General features: G+C 42.0%; 1 non-coding gene across 1 annotated transcript; it reads right to left on the bottom strand.

Moving 5' to 3' along the window:
* Positions 1-502: 502 nt before the first annotated feature.
* On the bottom strand, positions 503-611 carry LOC136511280 (small nucleolar RNA R71). Its single transcript, XR_010772674.1, has one exon. It is a non-coding gene; the product is annotated as a small nucleolar RNA R71 (small nucleolar RNA).
* Positions 612-11626: the final 11015 nt, after the last annotated feature.

The raw sequence follows: 11626 nt of genomic DNA, 5'->3' as shown, positions 1-11626 counted from the left end.
GTTTTGATCTTCCAACAAACTACATTGACTGATCTGGAAGCACTACTTAAGAGAACTAAGGCTAAAATCAAGAAAGTTTTAGCTTGAGAGTCAGAAGACAACCATATATGGCGAATCTTAACACCAAAATTTGAAGCCACGACTGACAGGACTCTTCATGAATTCTCTGCTTGAACCAGTACCAACATCCAGACTGGACCCATAGACAATGTGGGAGACAATGGATTTCAGCTCAAGCCGGCTCTCATCAATATGGTGCAAGTGAGCCAATTTTGTGGAAAGGTATATGAAGATGTGAGTGCACATCTCCAACACTTTCTAGAGATCTGCAACAATTTCACCATCAAGGGAGTAACCAAGGATGCCGTACTACTTTGCCTCTTCCCATTTTCACTTTTGGGGAAGGCGAAGTAGTGGTTCTACGCCAACAAAGACATAAATACTACATGGGATAACTGCTCCACTACCTTCCTTATAAAGTTCTTTCCCACATGCAAGACCAATGCTCTGCGTGGGAGATTTTCAAGCTTTCAACAACAATATGATGAATCTATCCTTGAGGCATGGGAATGCTTTCAAGATTATATTGCGAAATGCCCTCATCATGGGATAGAGAATTGGCTACTCATGTAGACTTTCTACCATGGATTGACCAACAGTACCCATGAGACTATGGATGCTACTACTGGAGGTGCATTCCTGCCACTCACCATACCAGATGCAACAGCTCTTGTGGAGAAGATGGCCTCCAATCAAGGTTGGAATGAAGAACATGTTCAAACCCACAAAAGAGGTGGAGGTATACATCAACTCAAGGAAGTAGACAAGTTGTCTACCAAGATGGACCTATTGATGAAGAAGCTTGAAGATCGAGCCAATAAGAAGCAAGAAGTCATGCACATTCATGATTCCCGCATGACATGTGAAGTGTGTGGAAGCACTGGGCATTTAGGGATAATTGTCCTGAGGCCCATGAGGATGTTAATTTTGTCAACAACAACAATTACTCTCATCCTCAGCAGAATCAAGGATGAAATCAGCAACAAAGGCCAAACTACCAAGGTAATTATCAATGTAGCTATCAAGATAATAATTTTAAAAATTTCATTCAACCACCCTTGAGAGAATTAATTGCTGGCCAATCCAAACTTATGGAGGGATTATATAGAAAGGTAGCTTCTAATGATAAAATTTTAGAGAATATAAATAATAGAATAGATAGCTTTGCTTCTGCCAAAAAGAAGCAGCATAGCTTTAATAAAATGATAGAATCACAAATAGCTCAGCTGGTGGCTGTTGTTCCTCTGTCCAACAAAGTTAAGATTCCGGGGCAACTAGAAGATCTAGAAACTCTGGTGGACACTCCGGTGGTGAGCGCGGACACTCCACCAAATTATAGTATGTGAGACACAAAAGATATGCTTAGGTGCATGAACGTAATGAGATGGTGGATAAAACATGTCTCACAAACATCACATGCTCAAAGCTGGCTAACAAAACAAGTTCCATGACTTTAGGAGACCTAGAGAATAAGTTGTCTATTTATTAGACTAAAAATGCATTATTCTAATCAAAATTAAGATATTTGTTTTGGTGCCAAACTCAAGTCTAGATGATAGAGAATATTCTAAAGAACACAACAAAACTTATTCACATTTTTTTGTAGTTCAAACGCATCTTCTATGACCCTTACAAGTTGGGGCTGTGTTGCTGTGGTATAGCGGACAATTCGTAGAATTCGGGCGGACAGTCCGCCAGTGAAAACCTATGTGTGTGGGGCAGTTTCGCTGGGATGAACACTGGCGCCGATGGACAGTCCGCGAGAACGACAGACCATCCGGTAAAACGATGAACAACTTAGGTGTAAAGATGTTGGAGATGATTCCTGAGGCATCTAGACTCCAAATTAGGTGCGGTTTATTTCTATGGCTTCCTAGGAATGTGGGGAAGCTTCTACAAGTGATGGATGCGCCATGCATGGGCTGTGGTGCGCTCGATCCCATCCATGGTGGTGGTGGCCATGGATGAGAGGTGAAGCTCATGGGATGGCCATGGGAGGTTGGGGACTTTGGGGATGTGCTCACCATGTTGTGGCAACCTCTGGTAGTAGTAGCTTGGCTTGGTATTGCTCAAGGGCGGAGATCGACTTTGGGGCACCATGGGAGCTCGAGGTAGAAGATGACTGAATCTTGGGTCGTCTCCTCCAACTCCAGGCAAGGTCGTGGCGTGCTAGAGCTCCTCCGGCAAGCTGCTGTAGGGGGAGGGGCATCCTCCTCCCCTTCCTCTCCTCCTCCTCTTCTCTTCTCTTCTCCCTTCTTGTCTCCTTTCCCTTTCTCTTTGCTTTCTCTGGTGGCTGAACGTGAGAATGAGGGTGAGAGAGGGAGATGGTGCTACTGGTGGTGATATGTGAGGGTGAGGTGGGCTAACATGTGGGGCCAGGGCAGGTGTGTGTGACACCACAACACAGTGCATGGGATAGATGTTGACCAATTTGATGGACAGTCCATTGGGGTGATGGATGATCCAGTGGTGTGCTTGAGAGAGGCTGACTGGGCAAGGGTTTTGACGGACACTCTGCCATGACGGTGGACACTCCCTCAGTGCATGGGCTGGCCAAGATTATCCTAAGTCTATGAAATGTCTTGACGATAATCCGGTGGTGATCTTGGACAATCCACCAAAACTAGCAGAGCTCGGTTTTGGGTTGGCCTAGGCACAAGTCAGATTCTAATTTGGATTAGAAATGCACACTTGGATGGTTAGAAATGACTGCCTACCTTGTAATGGTTTTTAGGTCGTTACAAATCTTCCCCCTTAGAGAAATCTCATCCTAGAGATTTGAAAGAGGCCGAGGTGAGGGAAGACATCAAGGTAATTTGGAGTAGGATACATCGTTCAAGAATTCTAAGGTTAGACAAGGTGACTTTGAGAGTGATTGGACAAGAGTGTCTCTGAAAGGAGAGTGCATTGCACACAAATTGGCATAGGGAGTATCAAGCAAATTTAAATCATCCATGTAAGAAAGATAGCATGAATTAGTCATCAAGGAATGATTAATCAGAGTCACTCATTGCAGCAAGGAATAGGTTGGAAAGGAGCAACACTTTCAATAAGAATGTCCATTGATGAGATGTTACAATGGTCACGACAATTCCTTTGATACTCGGGGGAATCCATAAGCTACTCACATAGTCATGATCCATATGGAGCCTCGGTTCCCTTGCATCCTGTTGACATTTCTTAGCATCACTCTTTACTAAGTTGTCATCCCTAGCTTGATGCCAGAAATGCATTGTTGGTAATTATTAGTGGCACTTGTAAACTCAGAGAAAATTATATATGTTACAGTAACGTATCCGCAAGGGCACAAATAATATAGCATTGTAGCATTTCACCCTAGGAGTATTCTGAGTATCGTTATTTATATTTTGTCCATAGGGAGGAGCTATGGGATTGTTGGCATAGAGATATTGACAAATATGTATACTTATGATAAAACCACCCTCATGCTATGGCAGGGGTAAGTCAAATGATAAATAAATGATAAGTGTGAAGCATTGATTGTAATTCTAGAGATAGAAATAGAGACTCATAAAATGTAGTATGGCTAGGCAGGAGATTCGGTCAAAAGAAGAAAGGTTTCACCTGTCTAGTTTATGATGAAACAATGGAAATAAATTATAGATCTTAAGGGAGAAGTTGGGTGTACTTCTTTGGTCACCCGCATAGCTAAAAATATGGGTCTTCTGGAATATGCTTCTGTTGCTTACATTGATGACATTCCCCATTGGCATATCGAATTATGAATATTTTGTCCAAGCTCACATGCTATTGGTATTTATAAGTGTAAATAGAATATGAAGGATTTCACAAGTGCCCATAATACCAATGTAGCATTTTACCGGGAGTATTCCAGGTATCGTTACTTATATTTTACCATAGGGAAACAATGGAGTAAAGACTTATTGGATATCAAATGAGTATCTATTAGTCAACGTACCAGCATGGCTAGAGCAGCGGTGAAGGCAATGATAGGAATTAAGGTTAATGATACTCAGGGGGTAGATCTATAAGATAACATAAACTAGTCAACCCAGGAGAGCAACGAGTGAGGTAGATTCCTGTGACATTCTTATTACATGGTCAAAGTATATATACATCCAACTATAGTTAAGACTAACTCTACTCTTGGGCTAAGCGCTTTGCAAACATATGCATAAACTCATCATCAATCACAACTATATCAAGCATATAACTAGAGCAAACTAGGAATATAATAAATAGCAACATAATATTGAAGTGGCACAAAGTCATAAATAACAGATACAATGGCTATACCAATCTCCAGACGGTGGATCCAGAATCCTGAGCAATAGCTCACACTCTACTTGAACCTTGCTAGCTAGCCTATACTAGAACTTTGAAGAATTGGAGCTTTATTCTCTTCTCTCTAGAAACCCTAATTTCTGATCTACTATTGACTTATGGCAGCATGCTCTCGAGGGGGGCAAGGGCTGGTTATATAGGCCAGAGCAGTCAATCATGAGCCCTTGGATCAAACTGACTTGAATAAATAGCATAGATGCAATCTAGGAGGCGGTGGAGAACCAATGTAGCGATGGGGGCTGACATCTCAGCCCTGGGGGGCCGGCCGGCCTACTAGATGGGGCCGGCCAGCCCCACCTATCATCCCCTCGGGGTCTACCTTGGGGGGATGCCTTGTAGTGGCCTCTAGAACCTTCTAGAGTAGTTTTCGCCGTGGATAAGCGCAATTTTATTTGACTGTTTTGACCCCCCTTGCTGGATTTCTAGAATAACCCTGCTAAAAACATAGATTCGCCAAAACTCATGGAAATTATCAGTTTAAACCCCTAAGTCTATGTTGGTAATCCTTTTTATGCATTTATTCAAGTTATGTTGACGGTTTATGATGGATGATAACTACCGTCAACACATCCTCAAAGGAGAAGTGTTCACACCAGTTGTAAAACACACCATTTATAAACACCTTATTGAGAAAGGCAATGCAGCAAAGGTTTAAAAAGAAAGCAAGGATGTGACCAAAACATATAAGGACAAAGTATGTTGGTCACCAAGGAATTTTTGGGATAGCTACTGCAAGTTAGATTAGTTCACTAGTGTGGGTCCAAGATGGATCATGATAACATATTTCTCGACGCCTGCATGCACCCAGTAGTACCACTATGTGTCTAGCACATAGAGGGAACTCCAAGTTCCGTTGCGGCACTAAGATCAGTGATCATAATACCAAAATAGAGCACACCAACAAAAATAATCCCAACTAGTACAAGATGAACTTGAGAAGACCTAAGGAATATAGCAAGGATGTGGATATGAAGACAAGTAGGCATAAGACAGTCATCTTCATGGAGGGGTTAGTAAAGTAACTTGAAAGAAATGTGGCTCAAGCAATAACAAAAAGGGCATCATTGGATAGGTTGAGATAGCAAGGTAGGAAGATCAACATGTATGCTGCTTCTTCAGATTTATGCACATGCATCAACCATAACAAGCATAATAAAAAATCTACAATCTAGATGCACATGAAGCAGTTTTAAAGTATTAAGCCTACATAGATAATTATTTTGACCAACATGAATAACAAGATTGCAAGATATCTCAGGTGTATCAAGTTAATATCACTAAATTCATGAGCCAACAATACCAAGCATTCAAGCAAAATCTAGTTAACAAGGATAAATTCTATGCATAGGCATTTTCTGGAGTGCATCATAACTTCTACTTAATTTAACCATAACTGGAGTTCTAAGCATGAAAACAAGGTGTTCTTAGACTTTCTGGAAATCATATGAAATTATCTACAACTTTGTTACTATCATCCAGAGCTAGTTCAACAGTTATCAAGGTCAAACATTACAATGAAACACTTCTGTCCAGACTTGGACAGAATCTGATATTAAACTTTCAACAGCTATATCTGGAGTTCTAGACATCAAACAAATATGATTCTTAACTTTTTATAAAGCTTGGTAAAAGCACTACAACTCTTTTATTGTCACCAAGGTATTATCATACAGTTATCATGGTCAAAAGACATAACATAGCAGCACTGTCCAGAACATAGACAAAACCAGACAGGGTATTTGTAAAATCTATAACTCTCAGACCTGTTGTTAATTCATCATGAAATTCTAGGACAAGCTAGATAAGGAAGTTATCTACAACTTTTATATTAGCCATATTTACTGAGAACATCATTTGCATCACGAAAATATCACCACAACAGAAACTGCACAGCAAACAAGCAACACCTAACATTTCCTAGATAACAAGGCTTAGGGGGTGCAATATGTGATGCATAAACTATATGAATGCTATGAGATGCATATATATGCAACATGGATGCACAACTACACGTTATCCTCACTCAACTACTTTTCACAAGGGGATTCATGGCAAAACTTGGTAAGTAATGAAATATCACTTAAGTGTAAACACCGACTGCATATGGACATGGGTTCCCCAAAATTTCAGCAAACTAGCATAAGAATAAATTGCAGAAATTTAAATCCATATAGTACCACTTGCACCAAACAAGCACGCACAAGTGGCACCCATGCAATTAACATTGCATGGACAACGTTCCATACGTTGTTGTCAACGTATTAACTTCCTATACATGGTTCTATTGCAAAAGCAAGACATGATTTGCTCCTAACAAGTATGGTAAGTTGTATGTTCATGATATGAAGCATGTCAATTATAGCACAATTTTTTAATCATGTCATTGCATAAGGTATGAGATTGAACATATAAATAGATACAACATGGCAACAAGTCATGGTTTATGTGTGACAAGTAAACACATCTATGATGTAGAGCATGTTATTATGATTTCACAATTTTTAAACTTATCATGATATGTAAAATTAAACATGTTAAGAAGTACCATAAGGGTAGCAAGACATGGCTATATAAAAATTAAATCATAACAAGAGCTCATATACTAAATCAAGCTGTGGTACTAATAGCGTATACTTTCAGGGTACAAAAGCAAAACATGGTTTGCATTTAATAAGCAAGGTGAGATACACATACACATGTATATAAGTATGTAATTATTCACAATTCTAAGCATGACAATGTATGTAGGATCAGTCATGCTAAATAGTGTAGTGAGGCAGCATTACATGAATATGCGCATAAAAGGTAAAGCAAGAAATAATTTACATACAACAAGGAAGGCAAGACATGATTTCTATATGACAAGTAAAACAGGATATACATATAGTGTAGAACATGTCACTTTTAAACATAGCATGGTATATGAGAGTGAGCATATCAATAAGCTTGGCATGAGTAGCAAGACATGATTATATATGAATCGAAATCTAGTGAGCTCACATACTGAATCAAGGCAAAGATTAACTAAAGTGCTTGCTGAAATTCCAGATTTCTAACACCCATATGCAATCCCAAGGCACGCAAAATGAATCTAAAATTTTATAAAACATAGGGCTGTAAACATTTCCTAGTTATCTCTCATTCTCACTCGGCTCTAACTAACTTCAACTCTTAAAACCAAGCTACCTATACCTAATCTTTGCTCCTATTTGTCCCATTCCATCCCCCGTGATAGACAAGATAAGCCAAAGAGTAGCTTAACAAAATTGATTAAGCACAAGGGGAGAGTGGAACTAGGTAGCTAGATTATAATTCCAATAAGATTTTAGGTGAAATAGTTCATGTTTTAGTTGCCCACCCAACTTGCTAACTACCTAGGACCTCATCTTTTAGTTAAGTTTCTGATCCTCATGTATTCCCATGCTAAGTTGTTCCTTGACCGCGTGGCTAAAGTGTATGATAGACAACCATATGCTTTGATACCCAGTTGTGAGGACCCGCCATGTTAATTCGCCTAAATCGACTATCATCCACTTGACTGACCCAATTTAAGCAAACCAACATCGCTGACTTCGCTCCTTGGCAACTCCTCTTTAGGATCAGGTTGAGTATCATACCACAATAGCCTCCACAACTCAAGATTATATCTCATCATTGGAGCACAAAATAATTTAGCGGAAACATATATTACAAGTCTTGTTGAATATAATAAATTAATTATACAATGTAAGACTAAATGTAGTGTGAACCAAATGACTCTCTTACCGACATCGCTATGCTACGAATCAATTATATATCTAGTAACTGGTGGTCGCCTTACCCATGGGCATCGCCACTGTAGCTTGGACGGCACATGCCATTCACCCACATTGCCACCAATGACGGGGTGTGATGACCACCATTGTCCTATACCTGCAAAACAACTTAACGACAACACCATGAGTACATTGCATACTCGCGGGACTTAATTCCAACATATAAATACCTGGTGGATGCAAAAGGTAATATCAGGTATTTGTACATTTGTAGAAAAGCAATGGCGTTGCTTATAAGTATGACATGCCATGTTCTAACTCTTAAAATGAAAGTATTTGGTTATTAGTCATGTATCACATTGAGGTCCATAAACCATCAACAATGCTACCATGGGTATAGAAAGTAAGAACAATCGAATGATTCCATCCTGAGGGACTTTAGGCTTTCAAAACTCTACAGAGCAATACAGCTGTACCCACATGGAACAACGGGACTAACCACCATACCCTTGCATGAGAGTAAGGGTTGCCTCACATCTTCCAACCTTTCCCTAATCCAACCAGAATGTCACATGAAAGGTTCGACTGAATGCCTGGGTCAGGTTTCCACCATCTTCGCAGTTCCTCGGGTCAGGCTTCTGTACTGTGACGGTTTCTCCGGGTCGTTACGTACACCATCTTCCCGGTGCCATCCCCCTTGCCTAGTTTCATGGATAGGCCGGTCGTGATTAGTTACTTGGCTTGTCGACCCCATCTGCAACATGTGGCCTATATGAGTGGTTACTCAGGACTCACGTATCCCAATGCACTGTCCTTAGTGCTCCACGAGCTACGTCGTTTGAGATCTCACACTCACAACGACCTACCCCTCGCATGAACGATAATTATCAAGGTTATTATCAGGATTATATCATTAAGTAATATTAGTCCTTTGCCAGATTAGTAAGGTAGATCAAGTTGTACCCTCATTAGTTTGAGTAGTTAGTTATCCAGGTGTAGCATCCTACACGCGCGAGTACGAGTTCTCTTCTCATGCTTGACTTCTACCGTTGCCCCAATAACTAAGTAGTAAGCAATTACTAGGTGTAATGTAAACGAGACCACTATCCAAGAATACATGTAATGCATAACTCATAATGAAACTCAATAAGTATCCAAAATAGGGTTGATAGTAGTGGGGTGCCTGCCTGTTGGAAGAGCGACGTTCCCATACCTTGGAACATCACTTGGGGTCTCTCCGATATCGCGTACCTATATGTATGCACTTGTATAAGATATGTATGCATGCATGTCATCGTATGAATATAATAAATATGATGCCCATGTGTGTTATGATATGCTTAGACATGTGTATGATTAACTACTATGTACATGGTACTAGGCTGTGTGTAACCTAGCATTACTGTGCTGTCGATATGCACTGATGGACACTCCATCATAGCTCACGGACGCTCCGTTAGGTTTGGTAGTTAGACATATTCGGTGTTTAGTCCTCATCGGATGGTCCGTGATAGTCAGCGGACACTCCAGTAAGAACTAGGAGCTCTCAGGTTATTTAGAGACCAAGCTCTATAATTCGGCAGGACACTCCAATGGTGAGCGCGGACACTCTGCCAAATTATAGTATGTGAGACACAAAAGATAAGCTTAGGTGCAAGAACGTAATGAGATGGTGCGTAAAACATGTCTCACAAACATCACATGCTCAAAGCAGGCTAACAAAACAAGTTCCATGACTTTAGGAGACCTAGAGAATAAGTTGTCTATTTATTAGACTAAAAATGTATTATTCTAGTCAAAATTAAGACATTTGTTTTGGTGCCAAACCCATGTCTAGATGATAGAGAATATTCCAAAGAACACAACAAAACTTGTTTCATAATTTTTGAGTTCAAACGCATCTTCTATGACCTTTACAAGTTGGGGTGTGCTGCTGTGGTACAGTGGACAGTCTACGAATTCGGGCGGACAGTCCACCAGTGAAAACCTGTGCGCATGGGGCATTTCGCTGGGATGAACACTGGCGCCGACGGACAGTCTGCGAGAACGACGGACCATCCGGTAAAACGACAAACAACTCGGGTGTAAAGATGTTGGAGATGATTCCCGGGGCATCAGGACTCCAAATCTAGTGTGGTTTGTTTCTATGGCGTACTAGGGATGTGGGGATGCTTCAACATGTGATGGATGTGCCATGCATGGGCTGTGGTGAGCTCGACCCCATCCATGGTGGTGGTGGCCATGGATGAGAGGTCAAGCACATGGGATGGCCATGGGAGGTTAGGGGAGATGGTTGGGGACTTTGGGGATGTGCTCACCACGTTGTTGGCAACCTCTGGTAGCAGCAGCTTGGCTTGGTCTTGCTCGAGGGCGGAGATCGACTTCGGGTCGCCATGGGAGCTCGAGATAGAAGATGACGAAGCTTGGACTGTCTCCTCCAACTCCGGCGAGGTCGTGGCGTGGTAGAGCTCCTCCGGCAAGCTGCAACTAGGGGAGGGGCGTCCTCCTCCTCTTCCTCTCCTGCTCCTCTTCTCTTCTCCCTTCTCCTCTCCTTTCCCTTTTTCTTTGCTTTCCCTGGTGGCTGAAAGTGAAAATTAGGGTGAGAGAGGGAGAGGGTGCTGCTGGTGGTGCTATGTGAGGGTGAGGTGGGCTGACATGTGGGGCCAGGGCAGGTGTGTGTGTGACACCACATCAAAGTGCATGGAACAGATGTCGACCAATTTGACGGATCGTCCACCAGGGTGATGGACGATCCAGTGGCGTGCCTGAAAGAGGCTCACTGTGCAAGGGTTTTGATGGACACTCCGCCATGACGGTAGACACTCCGTCAGTGCACAGGTTGGCTAAGATTATCCTAAGTTTGTGAGATGTCTTGATGGACGATCTGGTGGCAATGTCGGACGATCCACCAAAACTGGCAGTGCTCAGTTTTGGGTTGGCCTAGGCATAAGTCAGATTCTAATTTGGATTAAAAATGCACACTTGGATGGTTAGAAATGACTGCCTACCTTGTGATGGTTTTTGGGTCGTTACAATCTTTGTATTCCAGAGCACTCAAATTAGGGTGTTACAACAAATGAGAAATAGAGTTTGGTAGGGGATTGCTTGGTTCTATCCTAAGGCTCGTCAGCGGTGAGGTTGAGTTCCCTAGTGAATAAGGGAAACGCTCCTCGCGCTTGCTAGGTTGCGGTGGAGGAGCACTCAGCTGCTCCTCTCGGATGCTCTATTCTCGGCTGAGCTCTTGCTTGCCTAGCTGCCTAGCGAATGGAGGTGGAAGAAAGGACCCCCCTCTACGTTGCCAACCTTCACCTTATATTCCGATGAAGGTTGGGCAAGGTAGTTTGAAAGCTACAGTTTATAGCCTTCGTGCACCGGGGTCCAGGAGGGTGCTGCTGCGGCGTGGATGGACCTCGGCTTGTCGTGGAGTTAGGGGAGCTACGGGCAACGCTTGATGTCACTGATGTCCTGGCGTCTGACCGCTAGGG

This window comes from Miscanthus floridulus, chromosome 1 (genome assembly GCF_019320115.1).
Source record: "Miscanthus floridulus cultivar M001 chromosome 1, ASM1932011v1, whole genome shotgun sequence".
NCBI lineage: Eukaryota > Viridiplantae > Streptophyta > Magnoliopsida > Poales > Poaceae > Miscanthus > Miscanthus floridulus.
Note: the sequence above shows the minus strand (reverse complement) of the source record. Positions and strands in the feature narration are given on the sequence as shown.